Raw genomic sequence first — 19,971 nt, 5'->3', positions numbered from 1 at the left:
GGGACATTAGATTATATTTGCAATGTATTTTTCTGGCAACGGAGAACAGGAACCTTGCAATATCCTGACGAGGACGCCCATCATATTGGCTGTGGTAAGTAGAACTGTATTTATTTACTTTATTTATGATGGTTAATGTGTTTAATAATGGGCAAATAATCTATTATCCATATCTGGATAATAGTTATTTTGCCCATTACTGTACTGTATGTATGTGTTGGTGGGGGGGGGGGTTGATTTATTTAAATGTAGGCCATGTTTTATAGAGACCACCTGAGGACCCCCAGACGCCCATGGGTGCCACCTGCGGACCCACAGGGGACACCTGCAGAGGAGAACCGGGGGGCCCCACAGCTGTGGGGGCCTTGCAGACCCGTAGGGACCACCCTAGGCCCACAGACCCCCGTGGGAACCACCCACAGACACCTGTGGGGATGACCCACTGACCCAAGACACCGCAGGACCACCATATTGGGGACCACGGCGCCTAGCGGGGATCCCCCGGAGGCCCCCCAGATTCCCGTGGGCACTGTTGGGCTTGCGGACACCCGTCAGGACCACCGGGGACCCCCGTCAGCCTGGGGTATTAAGCCTGTATTTAAAATAATAAAGCATGTTTTTATGGGGGACACAGGGGGTGGGTGGGTTATGTATTAATGTTTAATAAATATGGTAATGTTTATTGTGGGGCCTAGGAGGTGGGTAGTGTGGCTGTTCTGTGTAGTGTTTTTATTGTGGGTAGTGGGGGTGGGTGAAGGGGGTATTGTCCCCAAGGATGGGTGGTTAGGCCTTCCGGGTGGGTAGTGGGGGAGGGTGGTTAGGTCTCCCGGGTGGGTAGTATGGGAGGGTGTTTAGGCCTCCTGGGTGGGTAGTGATGGAGGGTGGGTTCATTTCTTAATTACTCTAGTGGTTACTAACCACTAAGGTCATTAAGGGGTTAGGGGACATTAGATTGACGCTTTTTATTCTTGTGTATTATTTGCAGCACCAGAGGGCATGGACGGGATGAGGATGAGGACGGCCTTCATTGCGGAAGCCTGGCAAGGGTGAGTGCAAGATTTATTTACTTTATTTATGCTGCTTATTGTATTTTAAATTGATAAATGCATTATTATCCATATGTGGATAATTGTAATTTTGCCTATTACTGTACTGTATGTGTTTGTGTGTGTGGGGGTTCTATTTATTTAAAAGTATTCATATATTTGTTTTTGTTTTTTTGGGCACAGAACTGGTACTGCAGGTAAGCGGGACCCCCAACACCCGCAGGGACCACCTGAGGGCCACCTATAGTATGATTCCTGTGCATCCAAAAAAACGATATTTGATGTATGTTAGGGCGTTATAGGGGTTGCTGGGGGCACAGGGGCTGAGTGGTGTATTAGATATTGCTATTTTTATTGGAGGCCTAGGAGGTGGGTAGTGGGGCTGTTGTGTGTATTGTTTTTATTGTGGGTAGCGGGGGTGGGTGAAGGGGGTATTAGCCCCAAGGATGGGTGCTTAGGCCTTGCAGGTGGTTAGCTGGAGGGGTTAACCCTTCATTAGTAAGGTAATGAAGGGGTTGTCTACCCACAACCCCCCCCCCCTCAAGGCCTAAAAACCCACCAAGGGACAAATACCCCTTCACCCACCGCTAATGTAATGAAGTGGGCTGTAAATGCATTTTTCCTGCATCGGATTCATGCAGGGGGACTCCGGTGTTGGTATTAATGGGTATCAGCTCTGGAGACCCCTGGCATCAATCCGATGCAGGAAAAGGGCCTGATTTTTTCTAAGTGCTGTCTCTCCACCTTAGCCAAAGCTTCTCCCCACCAATCTGCTAACTTTTTGTGCCGGGACGATTTTGAGAGGAACTCTCAATTCTAGAGCGGCGAACAGCTGCGAAAAGCTGACCAGGGGTACCAGAATTGAGCGAGTTGGAAAAGCTGGCGATGAACGCTGAAAGTGGCTTATCGCCGCACGTCTGCCGGAAAAAAAATGTTGTAAAAAAAATGCAGAGTTTTGCTGTTATCGGCAGCTTCTCGGGGCTTACGAATCGCAGTAGGCATTTTTTGCGAGAAGCGGGCGAAAAGTGGCTTTTCGGCACTTACTGCATGAGGCCCAGGGGGAGAGAGGGGGAGAGAAGGGGAGAGAGGGAGAGAGAGACTGAGTGAGGGACTGAGTGAGAGACTGAGAGGGAAAGAGAGATGGGGGATAGAGAAAGAGAGGGAGAAACTGAGAGAGGGAGAGAGAGAGATTTTTTTGTTTTTTAACGGGTGCAATATTAACAGATTGAGGTGAGGTAATTAATGATTTACATACACTCACCTGATAGAGTGCCATTAAATAATATTGTTTCTTGTAAGTATTTGTACAATAATGGCATAGCAATTTTTATTCATATTTCCAATATAGTATTACGACAGATTGTAAAAAATATTTTATTATACAATCTGAACAAATCTCTGATTTAATGACACTATAATGTAAAACTACCACTACGATTGCTGCATCAGAGACTGTAAAACAGGGAATAAAATATATTTTTTGTTGCTTTATAAAAGTTGGTATTGCTTGTAATTCAGAGGGATGCATCTCTACTTAATCTGATTGAATATATGCTTTTGTTGAATTGCTGTTTTATAGTCACAGAAAGAAGGTTTATCATAATTCTTGTAATAACATTGAAATGAGTCAGATAATAGAAGTTCAATATGCAACTAGATTTGCTTTGAAGGATTCTGGGATGTAGACGCAGTGACATTGTGCCAGATTGAGAGAGCACCGCCTTAGATACAATCAAAAATGTACTTTCTAATAATTAGAGTTTCCCATTTGTGCTTATTAGTAGTACAAGCATCATTCTGCAATCTAGCACTACAGATACACGTCTTCTATAGAGCTAGATTCCAATTCAGTTAAGAAAAATAATTTCAGGCGTCAAAAGTAAATCTCCTGCAAATTCTGTGTAGCAGAGTCCCCCCCCCTCACCTTTCGTGAGGGGAACTGCTTGGCTGTCCAGCCGGAGCTCCGCGCGAGTGTGGAGAGGTGGCGGGGGCCGTTTCAGACTGCCGTGCATGTGCAGTTGCAGCCGGAGCGGTAGACATCTTTAAATGGCTTCAAAAACCAATAGAGACTACAATCCCCAGAATGCTTTGCAGGTATAGCGTGGTGACCATCTTGGACTGGCTCCGCACAGACTGAAGTGGGACTACGAATCCCAGAATCCTCGGGGGGGGAGGGAGATCATGTGGGCTGATCTAGCCAATGGCATGAAAGCAGCCTGAAGGAACAAGATATCCTCTGCGGGAGGAGAGCCCGCGAATGAGTTGGACGGAGGCACCAAAGAGACAGGTAGTGTCCAGGGAGCAGTAGCTTCCTGGGCTAGGCCTAGACCGTGCCCCCAAGTAGGCCCTGAGCCCCCTCAGTTCCGTATTGTAGGGAAGGCCCCAGATAGGGACCCTCCCCACCTTAGAGTGATGGCCGCCTTTTGGCGGACTGCGGCCTTGGACAAGAGCTGCATGTGGCAGCACTATAATGAACCGCGAGCCACACAAACCCACGCGCACCCCCGTGCAGGCCCCGCGTGCCCGCACTCATCCATGGTCATCCCGGCACCTGCTGCCATGCCCTCTCGTGCGCCTCCACACATCCGCGCAAGGCTTCCCCCACTGGAGCGGCGCCCTCTACTGGTGCAGCAAGCATGAGCGTCCCCCGCATCGCGGGATTGAATACAGATCGCGTTGCACGTCATCAGCGCCTGGCGTGCGCACAACACGTCCAAGCTACGGGTCGACAGAGCTCATCAGCTCCATCTCTTGCACCTGCCTCTCCTGAACCAGCCTATCTCTGGACTCCGCGGAGGCCTCGCCTCCACTCCACCCCCAACCCACGCAATGGGTCCAGAGCATGTATGTAAAGTGAAAATGTACTTAAAGTGAAGCACTACCTCTTTTCCACTTATCGATGCATATACTGTACTGCAATCGTCACATACGTGCATAACTGATGTAAATAACACATTTGTAACAGCCTCTATAGGCTCCCCGCTTGCGCACAGCTTCGGTACAGGTAGGGAGCCGGTATTGCTGTTCAAGATGTGCTGACAGGCGCATGCGCATGCGCGTGCTGCCGTTTGCCTATTGAGCGATATGTCCTTACTCGCGAGTGTACTTAAAGTGAGTGTCCTTAAACCGGGGTATGCCTGTACATCTTTTATTGTGCATTAATCTTAATGCTTTTATATGCTATATCTATTTGCGGATCAAGTGTTTGGCTCCAGAGAACATTAGATAGTTCAATAGTCCGTGTGTTACAAACGCGCAGTTACTGCTGTGGACATTGGTATCTGACATCATAGCCGGATTCCAGCAACGAAGAGGTGATTACATTGCCGGAGCAACAACCGACCGAGCAGAGCAAAACAACACTGCAGGAGTTAAGAACTCCAGGCACGGAGGATTCCACCAGAGAGGAGTCAGCTGATCTGTACACTGATTGTCTGTGAGGTGACACACACCCACGCTGCTTGATTTTATCAGTTATGTTGTAAGTAGCCAATTTGCTATTTCTATATAAAGTTGCCGTTTCATACTTCACTATTGTGGCCCTTTTTTCAATTTCTTTAGGATCAAAGAAAATTGGGACTTGGTTACTACCCCGAACACCTTCTGTGACACATTGTGTATTATTTTATTAATTACTGATATTTTTATCTGTGCCCGTTATTCATTCTGTCTGTTTTATAAATATGTAGCCCCCTTTCCCCCCTTGTCTAGGGTGACCACGTGTGATACTATTACCTGAGTGGCAAACGGGAGGCCTGATCCTCCGCCACTGGGAGCCCGGGGTGTGTGTAATGAATATACTAACAGCGCCTCCTCCTGGGAAGGATCCTCACACAGTGGGATAGCCCCTCCCAAGACAATACAGTCAGTAATTGCACACAAGGGTGTATGTAACAGTATTTACTGAACAGTAACTTATAACAACAACTGTGCAACATAACATAACACCACATCACAGTATAATGAGCACCCCACCAAGTACCACCAGCGAGTGTCCCAAATGTACTTTGGGTGCTAGGCACCAATACCCTGCTGTCCCTTTCCCAGTGTCCAGCCCACCCAAAAGTGTAAGGAGTAGCGCCCTCCCGTGAACTGTTGGTGCACTTGTTGAAGTACCTGCCGAGTACTCCACTACTCAGTGTGGCCGACTTAGAAATGAGGATCCGTCTGATCCAGCGACGTGGCCCTCAGTGATGGTGTCCGCCTCTGCATTGGGTGGACTCCGGTAGGAGGGTCTCACCTTTAAGAGTCTTTGTTAACGCCGCGGTGGTCTGATCCCAGAACACAACCGCGATCACCACACAGCGTCTTCCTTGTGTCCCTGACACTATAGTAAAATGGGTAAGCATCCCTATCTAAGAGGCCTTCCCTGCAGCAGTCACCCGCTTCATGTGATTGGGACCTATCTGGGACCTAAGGGGAGTTTCCAGCCTAGTCTGAGTGCAACTGACACTCAGACGCTCCCTTCCCCTTGTCTGCCCTGGCTCCAACTCAATAATTGACTCCTCACTAACTGACTCCTGACTAACTGACAAACTGACTAACTGACTAACTGACAAACTGACTCATTACTAACTGCCTCACTCCTAACTGCGCTAAAACTGCCTCTCTCCCTCACCACCAATGCAGCAGCCCTATTGGCTAAGCCGTGCCGCATCATCTGGCCGCCCCACCGGATCTTGGGAGATGTAGTTCCTCTAATGGTCGCCGCTGCGGGGCTCATGCTGCACATGCGCAACCTCTCTAATGGCCGCCGGTGCCTTCCGCCGCTTTCTGCATGTGCAAAGTGCCTGTCGCGCCGGTGCCAACCCCAACATGGCTGCTGGACTACACTGCGCATGCCGAGAATGAACTAAACGGTGGCGCCCTGCAAATGAAGCCGCCGGGAGCCTCCGGCGATGTGCTCGTCTGCGCAACCTTCCCGTCAGTGCTGGAACCTGCCCCCTGCCTCCGCTGAGCAGCCGCAGTGCCCTAGACCGCAGGCAAGGGGAACAGGAGGGGAAACACCAGGCTACATACACACATACACATACACATATATATGTATATATATATATATATATATATATATATATATATATATATATATATATATATATATATATATACATACATACACACACACACTGTATATGCATATATATATACACACACACAAAATATAGTACATGGTAAAAAATAAATAAAACTTGAAATCAAATAATTCAGCTCCCTTATTCCAGATGTGGGGTTAAATGCTATTTTGTTTCTGTAAGGACTGGTAAGATATACACCCCCTATATTTATAATATTTGTACTGCGTAACTGCCAACTGCTCCTGAACTCCCAATAGCCACTTTCATTCGTGTATTACTCCTGCTCGACGTGTTTGTGCCGGCAGAGTGACTAGGCAACCACACACTTTCTTGTTCATTACTTCCTACTGCCGGCTACTTACTCCGCCCCATCCCTCTTTTTCTGCAATGGTGCACACCCAAAACACCCCTCTCCCCTCCCCCCCTTGAACACACAAATGGGCTCTTTTCCACAGTGATTGACAGCCGCAAAGAGACAAACATGCACCCCATAATTCCACTCGGTAACAATCACACGTCAGACATCTCCTAGTGCAGCTTCTGTACCTGTGGGACACTGGCAACCTGTAATGGGAATGCCCCCATTTTATCTTTCGGGGGGGGGTGAGCTTTGTCACCACAGCAGCCCTTTAGTTTGCACCTGTGTATATCAGGCCAGATCCTGAGGGTGCCAGTGTGTTCCCTACAAGTATTTCTCTTACACCAAGCAGAAGGACTTCAGTGACTAATTAAACAAATGCTACTGTAACATAATGCAGTCATAAGTGACCTCCAAGCACAACAGCATTATCAGAACTATAATACACATAATTAGAGATAAATATGATAAAAAATGGAAAACATAACTAGCGATGACAAACATAGCTTTCTGTCCCAGTTAAGCTTATGAGTCTCAAAGGTTTAAGAAATTAGCAAAACCCAACATTTTAACTCAAATAATATTTGATCATTTGAAAGACAAAGACAATACAGTATTTTTTTACATGCAAATATTGTGACAATCACTAAATTGTGCCAAGCGCTTGCCAGGAAATCCCTCATCTTTGTGCTGAGATTACAATTTCCCTTTGAGTAAGACATTTGAGTTTGTTGATTTCTGGCAAGTTTCATGTTTTGCAACTGTTTTCACCAGCCACGAATGCCCAAAACTAGCTGTGAACATGAATGTGAGAGAATGTTTCATATATCTCTAATCATAACATCGACAGACAGTGGGTGGACATTATTATTAAATAGATGATTACTTTACAAATACCAAGGGAATGATCATCACATTTTGTGCTGTTTCTCAGAATATAGAGCGAGTCACCTGTGCTGAAGCTGGGATATCCTGAAAACCTGACCTGTTCAGGGGGCTTGAGAATTGGAGGTGAGCCTGTCTGGTATACATATTAATTGTGTTGCACGTTTAATACACATTGTCATTTTCAGAAATGATGGCGGAGCAAAGTAAGGCATGTGTTAATGTAATAAAAACCATTTACAACTGACTACGCACAAAATACCCTTACATACTGTGCACTGGGACACTCATTTCTATTTTTTTGGCAGAGTTACAAATAACTGACAAATGAATTATTGTTTTTTGTGGCATTTAAAATGCATTTTATGTATGAAGTTTTTAAAGTTTTATTTAACAATTACAGGTTTTCTGTGAAGATATTTGTGATAATTGTCTCCATAATTTTTTTGTCATTACATCCATAAACACGGCAGTTAATTTAGTATGGAGGTATTCCACCTAACCAATAATTCAAACAGTTCGTAAGAAACAAATTGTCACTCTCTAAGTTCAGAAATAAAATACTCCATCCCTAAATAGAACTCCAGTAAATCAAGAAAACTACAAATGAGACTGCAAAGAGTGCGAACAAGTTCTCTGCTTTTAAGCCTTCAGAAAGAGCTAATCAATTTGCACTTTTGTATCACTTCTTGGAGAATGATGGCTGCACTTTGTGTTATATTACATTACTCGGGTAATCACTCGTGAAATCAACAAATTCAGAGTCCAATGAGGTGGCACTTTAGCAGAGCATCTCAAATGTTGCCTGCTTCTTTGGGTACTGTATGATGCAATCCATCAGCATATACTATATATTTTTTCCAAGGTGAAGTCGCCCAAATGTGTCCAATTTGGTCACCTTATTCCATTCTAGGTTTACTAATGGATGCAAAGCAAGCACTTTTCAAAAACAGGTCTGGACAATTGTTACTTTTTCAACTTTTCACATTGGCATTCCCCATGTGTCTCATTTAATGTCATTAAATGTACTATGTAATGACACAGCCGTTTGTATGGATTTAGTGTGCTCCATGATAGGATGACCACTCAGTTTCATTTTTAATTTCTTAATCTTATTCACCTCTTGCCTCTTAATACAGAACCTGAATATATGTTTCATGCCGTTGTATATTTTTAACTTTTAGTTTTATTTATTAGCCTCTACAACAGGGGTGGGCAACTCCAATCCTCATGGACCACCAACAGGTCATGTTTTCAGGATATCTCTCCTTCAGGTGCTGAAGCAGGGGTATACTGAAAACCTGACCTGTTGGTGGTCCATGAGGAATGGAGTTGCTCTCCCCTGATCTACAACAATATATTCTGTGTTTACTTTAAAGAAATACACATATTCCATCCTGAGGAGAAAATACACATGCTTTTGTACTCTAAAGCTTCAAAGTTTCTATACAATGATGTCCAAACTAAAAGTTAATCACAGCCCATGTATCTGATTTGGGTTTTTCTGAAAATTACTCAATATTAATTATCTGAAAACCTTGTAGGGTAAGAAACATTGCAGTAAATGTTCTTTTTAGCATGTATTAGTGTACATATTCAGACGTTGTTTGTTGGTGCGTGTAGTAGCATTGTATGAATATGATAAAGTAAGCATCTATACAAATTATGTCAAATAAAACACATTGAAATAGTCCTAGTCCTTTATTGAAATCTGTCACAATACATGTGTAACATAGCCTGCCGGCAGTTACTTCTTTTCCTGGGCCTTTCCTCTGTCAGTCCTGTTAGTGCAGGCAGTAGTAAGGTTACATCCTTCTTTAGGCCTGTGTGTGTGTGTTCCAGCCTTGAATGATGTCATCAGTATTCAAGGGCAGGCCTAGCAACTTCTGAGGATGTCAATCTGAGGGGTGGATATTGGTTGGAACGCCCCCTGATGTGTGTGGACCAATCTGTATCCGGCTCTGGCTTGCTATGAGTCAGAGTTAGAGACACTCCCCAAAGATATACAAATTGTGGCATCCTCCCAAATTGTCAGTTGAGTTGAGAGTTAGAGAGTGAGCAGAGAGAAGGAAAGAAAAGAGCTCTCTCCCCAAGAAGGGTAGGGAGGGAGGGGAATTATGCTGTTACTGTATAAGCAGTTGAAGAGCTCCCAAGCATGGAGTAAGTGAGATTTAGGCCTGTGTCAGGGCTCTGAACAGGATGGCAGAGAATCCTGAGAAGGGAATATGCAGTTAAGAAGAAGCTTGTGTGATATGCTGTGTACTTGCCTGCAATAAAGCCACCCAGAAAAGACATGTTGTGTGTGTTCCTGTTGTCTCTGAGAATGAAGGAGTGTCAGTGGGGGTCCCTCCCTTGAATTTCTACAGGGGATCCTTGCTGGCTGTCCCTCCTGTCCCTGTCCTGGCTCTCCCCACACCACTGTGGAGCTCTCAGCCCTCCTGTTCACCAACAGGTTACAGCCCAAACACCTAAGCGGTAGCCAGAAAGGAGCATACCCCCCAATCTCACTTAGGGGGGGTATGGTAAAAGGGTTACACATGTGAATGGGTTTAACAATTTACTTTCATATTCATTTCCTAATAAATTCTGGTATTAGTTTGCAATCCCCACATTTTATTTATTTATATTAAAAAAAAAAAAAAAAAGGAAATAATACAGTGAGAGTTACCTCTCATTTTCAGGTCTGTCCTGGGCACAGAGTTAAGATGACAAAAAATACATGGTTACAAATACATAGTTACATAAATGAACAGGGTATACATTATATACAAGACATTGCATGCACAGTGAGAGATAATATATATTATAGGCGTATGTAACAGTTACAGACCAGATTCAAATGTGAGACAGCTTTAGTTTTGAAAGAACTTAGACTGGTGGTGGCTGTGAGAGTCTCCGGTAGACTGTTCCAGTTTTGGGGTGCACCGTAAGAGGAGGAGAAGCTGCCGGATACTTTGCTGAACCTTGGAACCATGAACAGTCTTTTGGAGTAAAATCTCAGATAAGTGCTGCAACATGGTAACATTTTAGTAAATGGTACTAAACCACTAGATTTGTATTTTGGGTTACTTTAATAACAGCTTTTGTTGTAGAAATGAACTTATCTTCATTTTCGCTGTGCTTTAACAGGGTACGTTTTATGATTCTAATCCACATTTTATTTTATTTTTTTGGAATGTCATTATCCTGATTCCTGCTTCTCCCCCCCCCCCCCCCCCCCCCACCTTTCTGTGTCTGTGAAAAATAATAGCATGTTCTATTAGTGAATGTACAGTATGTGTATTTCTTTCTCAAGATAATAGGTGATTGTTCTCCATCTGAGAGTGAAGAAAAACCTCAAGAGAAACATATTCATGGCAATCTCTTCAATATACACCATTATTTTAATTTGCAGATTTTAATGAGGACGCTTCTTTTTGACATAGAAAGGGATGTTAGTTCATTAGGAAATTAACAAATACTGGGTCATTTCATTCTCCTTCTTGGTTGCTTTTCTTGGCTGACCAAATTGATGTCTTTCTACATGGTTGAAAGAATAAGACTATTTTTAACAACAGCTACAGTACAGTATGTAATGATGATTCAAGCAATTCTACTGATTTAAAACAGCGATATTGCGAAGGCTTTTGGTAGGTCTATCTTGTGTAAACAAAAGGAGAAAAAGTGCACAACAAAAATAAATTCAGGGATAATAATTAAAAGCAATTAGTGCAGTGTGACAAGCTCAATACTGAGATCCCAAATACCCAAAATATAAAATGTTAAAAATACACATTTAACAAGAGTACAGTGACATGTACAAAACCTTATAGGCGGAAAGAAATTGTATGCAGCTGTGAATCAGAGATGGCTCCGTACCTCTCAAACAGTAACAGAAAGTGAAGACAAAAAACAGCGCGCAACGCTTACAGTGAAGTAACATTTAGTATAATTAAATAGTCATAGAAAGGGAAAGTATTGTGCGTACATCACAGTAGTTCTTTTAAACATTTCATGTTACAATACATGGGTTACCGCCCTGGCACCGGACGGGATGCATGTCTGACGCCATCTGGTCTCTCCTGGATGGTGTTTGGATAGGGTCGGTTTCCTCATGGTAGGGGGCACCTCACAAGCGGGCACGATAGATCCTCCTCCATGTGTACAGGAACCAGTCTCTTTGGCGGTATTTACCGCAAAATAGATTTTTTAAAACAACCTTCCAGGATCGCATGCACAGCAGTGTTACCATAGAGACACCCGACGTCACCACACAGCATCACGAGAGATCGTAACCAGGAGGTATCGGTAGGGAAATCGCAATGGAACAGCTGCAGGCACCAGTGGAGCAATAGGGATACTAGTGTCCATAGAGAGTTAAAAGAGTTTTGATCTACGTTGGAAAAGAGGATATCATCTATCCCAGACTGCACATCTCAACACTTAACTATTGCTGTGATGCCGCCTTTATTTTTTATATTTGCTGGAACCTCACTTATTTTCAAATTATGCACTTCCTTCCACCAGTCTCCTTATGTCTCTAACTCTATTCATATATCTCCATCTCTCCTTTCTTCCCCACTTCTCAGTTCACATGAACTCCTTTCTTACCTGCGCCCTCTGTCACCACACAGCTATACCCCTGCACTAAAACACACCCCTACAAATCATCCTCACACATTCTCTTTCTTTCCATGCTTCTCCTCCTTGCTTCTGGGGATATCTCTCCCAATCCTGGACCCTGCCTTATTTCTACTTGCTCTCGTCCTCGCCTCCCACATGCAACTTCTACTCCTTCTGGTGTTTACCCCTCCAACCTCATACCCATCCCCTGCCACCCTCCCTCCTCTCTCCCTTTCTCCTGTGCCCTTTGGAATGCTCGCTCCCTCTCTAACAAGTTCCTCTCTGTGCATGACTTCTTTCTCTCTCACTCCCTGCTTCTCTTTGCTATAACTGAGACCAGGCTCACTCAGTCTGACTCTGCTCTGGAAGCTGCCCTCTCCTACGGAGGCCTTTTCTTCTCCCACACTCCGCGCCCTCATGGCAGGTGTGGAGGCGTGGGGCTCCTGCTCTCCTCTCTCTGCCGTTACCGAACTCTTCCTATTCCCCCCTCTCTTGCTTTTCCCTCCTTTGAGGTTCACACAGTCCAGATCTTCTCTCCTCTCCCTGTCCACGTGCCGGTCATCTATCGCCCACCTACCTCTACTCATCCCCCTTCTGCCTTTCTCTCTTACTTTGAATCCTGGCTCTCTTTCTTTCTCTCCTCAGACTCCCCTGTTCTTCTCCTTGGGGACTTCAATTGCCACATTGATGACCCCTCTCTCCCTTGGGCTTCCCGCTTTCTTTCTCTAACCTCTTCTTTTGGCCTTCAACAGTAGACTGCAGCCAGCACCCACAAGGATGGCCACTACTTAGACCTGGTTTTCACTAAAAACTTCTCTCTCTCTGATTTCTCCATTTCCCCTTTTCCTCTCTCTGACCATCACCTCATCTCATTATCTCTATCTCGCTTCTCCCCTTCTCCACCTCCGTCTACCCCCCGGTTTTGCGCTCTATTCACTTACCTGACTTTGAGTCCACTTTACACTCCTCCCTCTCCTCTCTCAGCATTGCTACAGACCCTGACAACCTGGTCAGGAACTACACCTCTGCCTTGTACTCCTCTCTTGATCTACATGCCCCGCTTTCTCTCTGCCGCACTCGCCATTCTAACCCTAGACCTTGGTTAAATTCCCACACGCGCATGCTGCGTTCCTCCACTCGTTCCTCTGAATGCCTCTGGAGGAAATCTCATACTCTCGCAGACTTCCTTCACTAAAATTTATGCTATCCTGTTTCAACTCTGCCCTCTCGCAAGCTAAACAAGCCTACTTTTCTTCACCAATCAACATGCACAGGTCTAACCCACGCCAACTGTTCCCTGTCTTTGAAACTCTACTCAAACCACCCTCAGCTGCCTCTCCTTCCTCCATCTCCGCTCAGGACTTTGCTGACTATTTTAAGGAAAAGGTGGAATCCATACGTCAGAACATCCCCTCTGTTTCTTCCTTCCATCCTACACCTCTTCCTAACTCTCCTCCTGCCTTCCTTGACTCTTTTTCCACTGTCTCAGAGGAGGATGTGTCGCTGTTGATCGCCTCTTCTCCCTCTACCATCCAGACTCTTGCGTTCTTCTCAAGGGTGTCTTCTTTTTACCCCTTTTGTATCTAAAGCCCTCTCCCACCTTAAACCTTTTTCACTGACTGCCCCACACCTCTGGAATGCCCTTCCCCTCAGTACCCGACTTGCACCCTCTCTGTCCACCTTTAAGACCCACCTTAAGACACACTTGCTTAAAGAAGCATATGAATAGCACTGTGGATATTCTGAACACATGATACATAAGCTTGGCCCCCTGCAGACGCACTTACCAGAACTCCCTCCTACTGTCTCTGTACGTTCTCCCTACCTACCAATTAGACTGTAAGCTCCACGGGGCAGGGTCTCCTCTTCCTTAATGTCTAAAGCTCTTATTCCCATGATCTGTTATTTATATTATCTGTTATTTATTTGATTACCACGTGTATTACTGCTTTGAAGCGCTATGTACATTAATGGCGCTATATAAATAAAGACATACAATACAATACAAAAGACTCCAGCCCAAAGGTAGCTCCGACAATGTGAGGCGGCTGTTGATGACGTCACTGTGTATCGCCACAGCAGTTGCGGCTATGCGGGATATGTCAAACAACCGAGATTGAGTCGCACATCGATACTAAGAGCTCAAGGAGTCTAAAAAGCATACAAACAGTGTAAAATCCTACACGTTTCATAGTTCACCAACTACTTCATCAGGGATAATAATTTTAAACAGAGTACTCATAAGGGATTTGTACCCACCGGTCTCTAAGGATTGGACGAGCATTGGGGGTGTGCACGGCCAATCCGAATTGAGCAGTGGGTTTTAGCACCGCTGATATGATCATTTCAGCCAGCCTACTTAAAATACAATTTAATAAGAATGCAAACAGTATAAAAAAGATATAAAATTATATATAAATATATCAAAATGACGCAATATATTAAAAGAATGAGCTGTAATGAAAAAATAAACATGTTGTGTATACATATAAAATCAAATAGGTGAAATATGAAGTGACTGGATATATAAAGAAAAAACAGGGGATGGCTGCAATAATTATGAGAGATTATAAAAAGCAGAAACAGTCTAAAAAGAGGTCTCCTTTGAAGCTGATCCCCCAGGGCCCCTGGTAAGTCTGGGTACTGTCACCAGACTTCATAATATACACATATAATTGTAGTGGGCCATCACTGATAACCCCGGGTTAAGCTCACTTCTAGATACTATAAACACAGAACACCAGACCAGGTTGCTGACCTCCATAAAAACAATACATGTATTTTTACAAGATGTACTTGTACAGTAGCTCAAGTTAACCGTGTGTGCGCTTGTTTTTAAAATACTGCATATCTTCTGGCATTATAATTACAAGAGACTTTAAAATGGCAATTACTGTCAGTTTAATAAAACCCCCTCTTAATATAACTCTGTAACTTATTGTTAAAATACCTGCAGTTTTTTCCACAATTTGCCGTAGTCACTAACTCACTATAGGTATATTCCCCTCATTACTTCCTTGCATGTATTGCATGCTATGGTACATGCTGTTTGTTGTTGTGCTTTTCGCCGTTATACTTTCTGGTGTGTAAGTGTAACACTACTATGCACAGACAAAGTTATTAAATAACTAAATGATTAAAGAGGTGTTATATTTCTGAGTGCAATCACTTTATTGCAACTACTATAAATAGCCATGGCTTTTCCAGACTATCTTTCTGCCCTCCTGTCACGTAAATCCTAGTAGCTACAGGCAGTGACAGGCTACCTTGTGGGGTTTACCCCCTACTCCTCACGCAACATCCCAGAGTGGCAGGAAAGTTGATGACATTGGGTCTGTGTTGCAGCCAATCATGGGGCAGACCCTGTGCCCTCACCATTTGCATTAGGGAGGATGCCTTCATGCTGAGTGAACCAAGATCTGTGCATAGCACAAGGCCTCAATATTATCTGCTGGCCAGCACCATCCAAGTGCCTGAAACCTATTCTCCACTATATGCAAACGCTGTTATACCATCTGCAGTGGCTGCATCAAATAAAGACCCTTTTATATACTTCAGGCTAAGCCGCAGTCTATTGGACAGAAGTATAGGCGAAAAGAACTGCCATGGTAGGGACTGACTGCAGCTCTGTTGCAGCCTACAGTGACTGGGGGCGCTATCACCGAATGAAAAGAACCTGAGGATCACCTAAAACCTGTCCTGTTCCCCACATCATCGCGGACGCTCATCTCTCCTGGACCCTCACAGGTAACCAGCACTAAACGTACCTGTATCCTAGGCAAAATCTCCCAGAAGTGTATATATGACTAAAGGGCACATGTATCAAGTGCCGCTATGGGTTATCGCACCTGTTCCAGCAGTAACTCCCCTTCAAGTGAATGGGAGTTAAGGCCGCAAAGGTTAAACCATGCGGACACCTGAGGCTCCGTTGCTTCGGTGTTGGATTGTGTGGATGGGTATTAGGAGAATTCCTGGCACTATATACAACGCTTGGACATGTGTTTTCAATACATTTTTGGGAATGTGGCCATTTTTGCAAAATATATACAGTTATATCGCCAACATTTGCAAAAATGTGTTTGGAATTGATTGTTAAGAGAGCATTTGAAAGAGAATGCAATTATTTCCTGTATTTATACTGTATACAGTATGTTTCACCAGCAAAAAGGCACACTCCGCGGGGTTATTACTATTAATTTAATTCTGACACATTTAAACATTTCTACTTACAATTTCACTTTTGCTTTTGCTCATGTATAAAAGTATTACCCTGTATTACCTTACTTTTTGTTATCAGTTACCTGACCTCATGCATGGTTTTATTTATTTTTTACTTTAGTTTGATTGTTTAAATCTGTTTTAATATCCATTTTAAACAGCAATGCCTATGAAAAGGCAGAATGTTGAGGTATGGCAATGGTGTAAACCAATGAAAACAAGTCAAAGTACTTATCTTCATAAATGAAAGAGGTTTTTATGCCATGCATTAGTGGAATAAATGGAGAGAGGGCTGGGTGTGATCTTATGTTATTAATAATAATAATAATAATAATAATAATAATAATAATAATAATAATAATAACAACTTTATTTATATAGTGCTTTTCTCCCAATGGGACTTAGCACTTCACAGTTACAAAGAGGGAAAAAGAAGAAAACATTTAAGTTTATTAACAAGACCAAACACAAGGAAAGATACAATACAGGATGGGACGGTACTGTAGCTATTAAATGCCGGACAGATTGTGGTTTATTAATTAAATTCCTGGGTAACCAGGTAGGTCTGAGTCTGTTTTTATAGATTCCCAGAGAGGGGGCCTATCGAGCTGTACGAGGCAGATTGTTGCAAAGAGTGGGAGCAGCGTGGCTAAAAGCTCGGGCGCCAGAGGAAGTTAAGGAGATTCTGGGAACCTTTAGGAGTCCTTCACCTGCAGATGGAAGTGAGAGAATGGGAGTGTAGGGAACTAGAAGCTCTCTGATAGCTGGGACCCTAATCATGTAGTTCTTTGAATGTCAACAAGCCAATCTTTAAATAAATGTGCCATTTCATAAGCAGTCAGTGTAGAGAACAGAGAACAGGTGACATGTGGCAAAATCGGGTCTAGTTTATAACAGCTTGGCCGCAGCATTCTGCACCAGCTGTGGGCCATGCAGCTCTTTTTCACGGCTGACACCTGATGTTTAAGGGTCAAGTCACAGTCAAGGACAACTCCAAGAATCCACACGAGTTTAGCAATTGGGAGCTCCCAAGCTTAAGGTCAGTGTGTTGACCTAGCTACAGTCTGGTTGTCTTCCAACAGTGAGCATCTACCACGAGCACTTCTGTCTTATCAGTATTCAACTTCAACCAATGGCACTCATCCATTTTAGGAGCTCAGATAAACATCTATTAAAGACTGATAGTGGGTCCTTAGTAGAGATGGACAATTTTGGGGGGCGGATTTGGATCGGCAGCGGATCGGCCGATTTCTTTAGTCTGCGGATTTCAGCGGATCAATCTCAAAAATGGCGATTCGTGTTTTGCGAATCTATTATTATTACTGCCATTACACTCCATGGATTCTGCAATCCATTGAAGAATTTGTAGAATCCAATCCGCGGATTCAGCAATCTGTGGACAAATTTGTAAGAATCCATCAATGGATTGTATCCCATGGTGGCTTTGGATGAATCCGCGTGGAAAAAACTGACCAAATCCTTTTTCGGATTATACACCGCAAAGCGGATTTTGCAAGGAAAATGCGAGGAAATCCGGTAAACTATTTTCGGCGGGATCTCCCATCTCTAGTCCTTAGTGCCTGGTGCAAAGAACAAGTAACAGCAAAGGAGTCCGAAGCGCACTCTCATCCAGGTAAGTATATAAAAAGAACAAAAACAGATAAACAAAAACATAGTGTAATACTGTAATATGAATAGGGTAAACATAAAAGATATGATAATGTTGCTCACATTTTATGAGCAATATGAACATTTCTGTTGTTCCAAGTAACCAACTTACAGTATGTAGTGCAGTGGGTCATCACTGGAGAGACAGGATACTCCCGGCAAAGCAAAGCAGAGGACACAAGGATAAAGTAGATAACTTTATATAGAACAATAATAAAAAGCAGAAAACACTAACAGGTAAGTAAGCAAACATAGACTGTAGGACCCTCTGGGTCAGGTAGTGAGTGGTACAGTCCAGGGGAAACCCTTGTTGCAGCAAGCCCTTGTGGTGGCCATCCACAGAAAGTCACTCCATATAGGGGTTCAGATGTCCTGGGTGATCCTCCACACTACCTCTGGTCAGAAAGCTGTACTTGGAGTCTGCAGTGTAGCCCTACACATTTCGCCAAATCAGACTTCCTCAAGGGGCCTTGTAATCCTACCCTAGTGTCCTCTCCTTTAAATAAGTTAAAATTCGCACCGTTTTCACTCCCTTGGTGACGTCACCGTAAAAGTGTTTCAACCGCTGTGTTCCATCCTAGAGTGTATGCGTTTCAGGAGCGTATGACGTAATTACCCACTAGCTCACCAGCCAATCGGAGGAGTTTCTCACAGAAGCAGAGACCTCCGTGTGTGAGTAAAATGACTTTGCGCTCTCACACAATAACAGCTGAGACAGTGCTAGGATAAGAAAACCATTAATAATGTCCCATCTTCTTTCCCGAGGGTATAACATACTGTACACAAAAAACGTACTGCAAGTGAAAGATGAGATAAGAGAAATACATTAATGCCTAAAGCCGCACACATTAGATTTACATTCCCATAGAGCAAAGTATAAAAATAATGGATACAATAAATATATAAATAAATAACCAACCCGATACAATAAAAAGAAATGCAAAACAGGACCAAAGTGGACCTAATAAAATACCATGATACCATAATCAGGGAGAATAAAATACCCATATATGTAAATAAAAGGCAATAATAACAGAGACCATCATGCTCTGATAAAACATTATATTAAGAATCTACATTGAGTCCCTTAGTTTGCAATGTTCTCAATCATATATTCAGAAGGATTCTCTTAGGGACAATTTCTGAACTCTGTTGCCACCTCTCCAATGTGGCTGGACTTGCTCAACCCCCAAATATATAAGACCTCTAGGGTCCGATTTGTGTTGTTTTTTTAAAATGCAGAGGAACACTATGATTTTCTACACCTAGGGAGATATTTCTTAGAGTATGTGTTCCAAGATTCTAGTTCTCAAGGGACGAATAGTCCTCCCTATGTACTGGAGCCCGCAGGGACAGATAAGCATGTAGACAATATACATGCTTCCACAGTTAATAAAGGAGTTATTCTTGAATGTCTTTCCAGTAACATTTGAGGTGAATGTGTCAGGTTTTTTGTGACCATTTTTAAATGCTTTACAAGTGATGCATTTATAGAAATCCTTTGGTGGAGTTGGTAGCCATGTCTCACTGTTTTTATCTGTATTTGTTCCTTTTAGGGCACTTGGTGCAAGAACATCTTTCAAATTTTGTGCTTGTGTAAATACCACCTGAGGCTGCTCTGGATGAAAATCTGTCATAACTGGATCTCCCCTTAGAACATGCCAATGTTGCCTAATGATCTTTTGTATTTGATGGAATTCATGATTAAAGAGTGTAATGAATGGAATAAAATTATCCTTCATTTTTTTTCTTCTCAGTATGTATCATTAAAAGATTATCTCTATTTATTTTGTCAACCTTGTTCTTAGCTTTATTTATTATTATCGGATCATATTTCTTCTCAGTAAACCTCTTCCCAAGAATCTCTGCTTGTTCATTGAATACTTCTACTGAGCAATTTCGTTTAATTCTTCTCAATTATTTAACCATGATTTATGATGGCAGCTAGTGTTTAAAATAGAATTATTACAATCGACGGATTTAAAAAATATTTTAGTCTGGATAGTTTTATGTTTAACATAGATCGTTAGATCTAAAAATGAAATATTTGTCTTATTTAAAGTAGATGTAAAAGAGAGGTTAAGAGTATTAGTATTAAGATAATTTAAAAAGTAAAATG

At 43.1% G+C, this 19,971-nt stretch overlaps 1 long non-coding RNA gene across 1 annotated transcript; it reads left to right on the top strand.

Moving 5' to 3' along the window:
* The first annotated feature begins 7,410 nt into the window (after window positions 1–7,410).
* Window positions 7,411–19,543, top strand: LOC142503354 (uncharacterized). Its single transcript, XR_012803969.1, has 3 exons — window positions 7,411–7,490; window positions 15,525–15,713; window positions 19,409–19,543. It is a non-coding gene; the product is annotated as an uncharacterized LOC142503354 (long non-coding RNA).
* Window positions 19,544–19,971: the final 428 nt, after the last annotated feature.

The sequence above is a fragment of the Ascaphus truei genome, chromosome 10 (genome assembly GCF_040206685.1).
Source record: "Ascaphus truei isolate aAscTru1 chromosome 10, aAscTru1.hap1, whole genome shotgun sequence".
NCBI classification, from domain to species: domain Eukaryota; kingdom Metazoa; phylum Chordata; class Amphibia; order Anura; family Ascaphidae; genus Ascaphus; species Ascaphus truei.
Note: the sequence above shows the minus strand (reverse complement) of the source record. Positions and strands in the feature narration are given on the sequence as shown.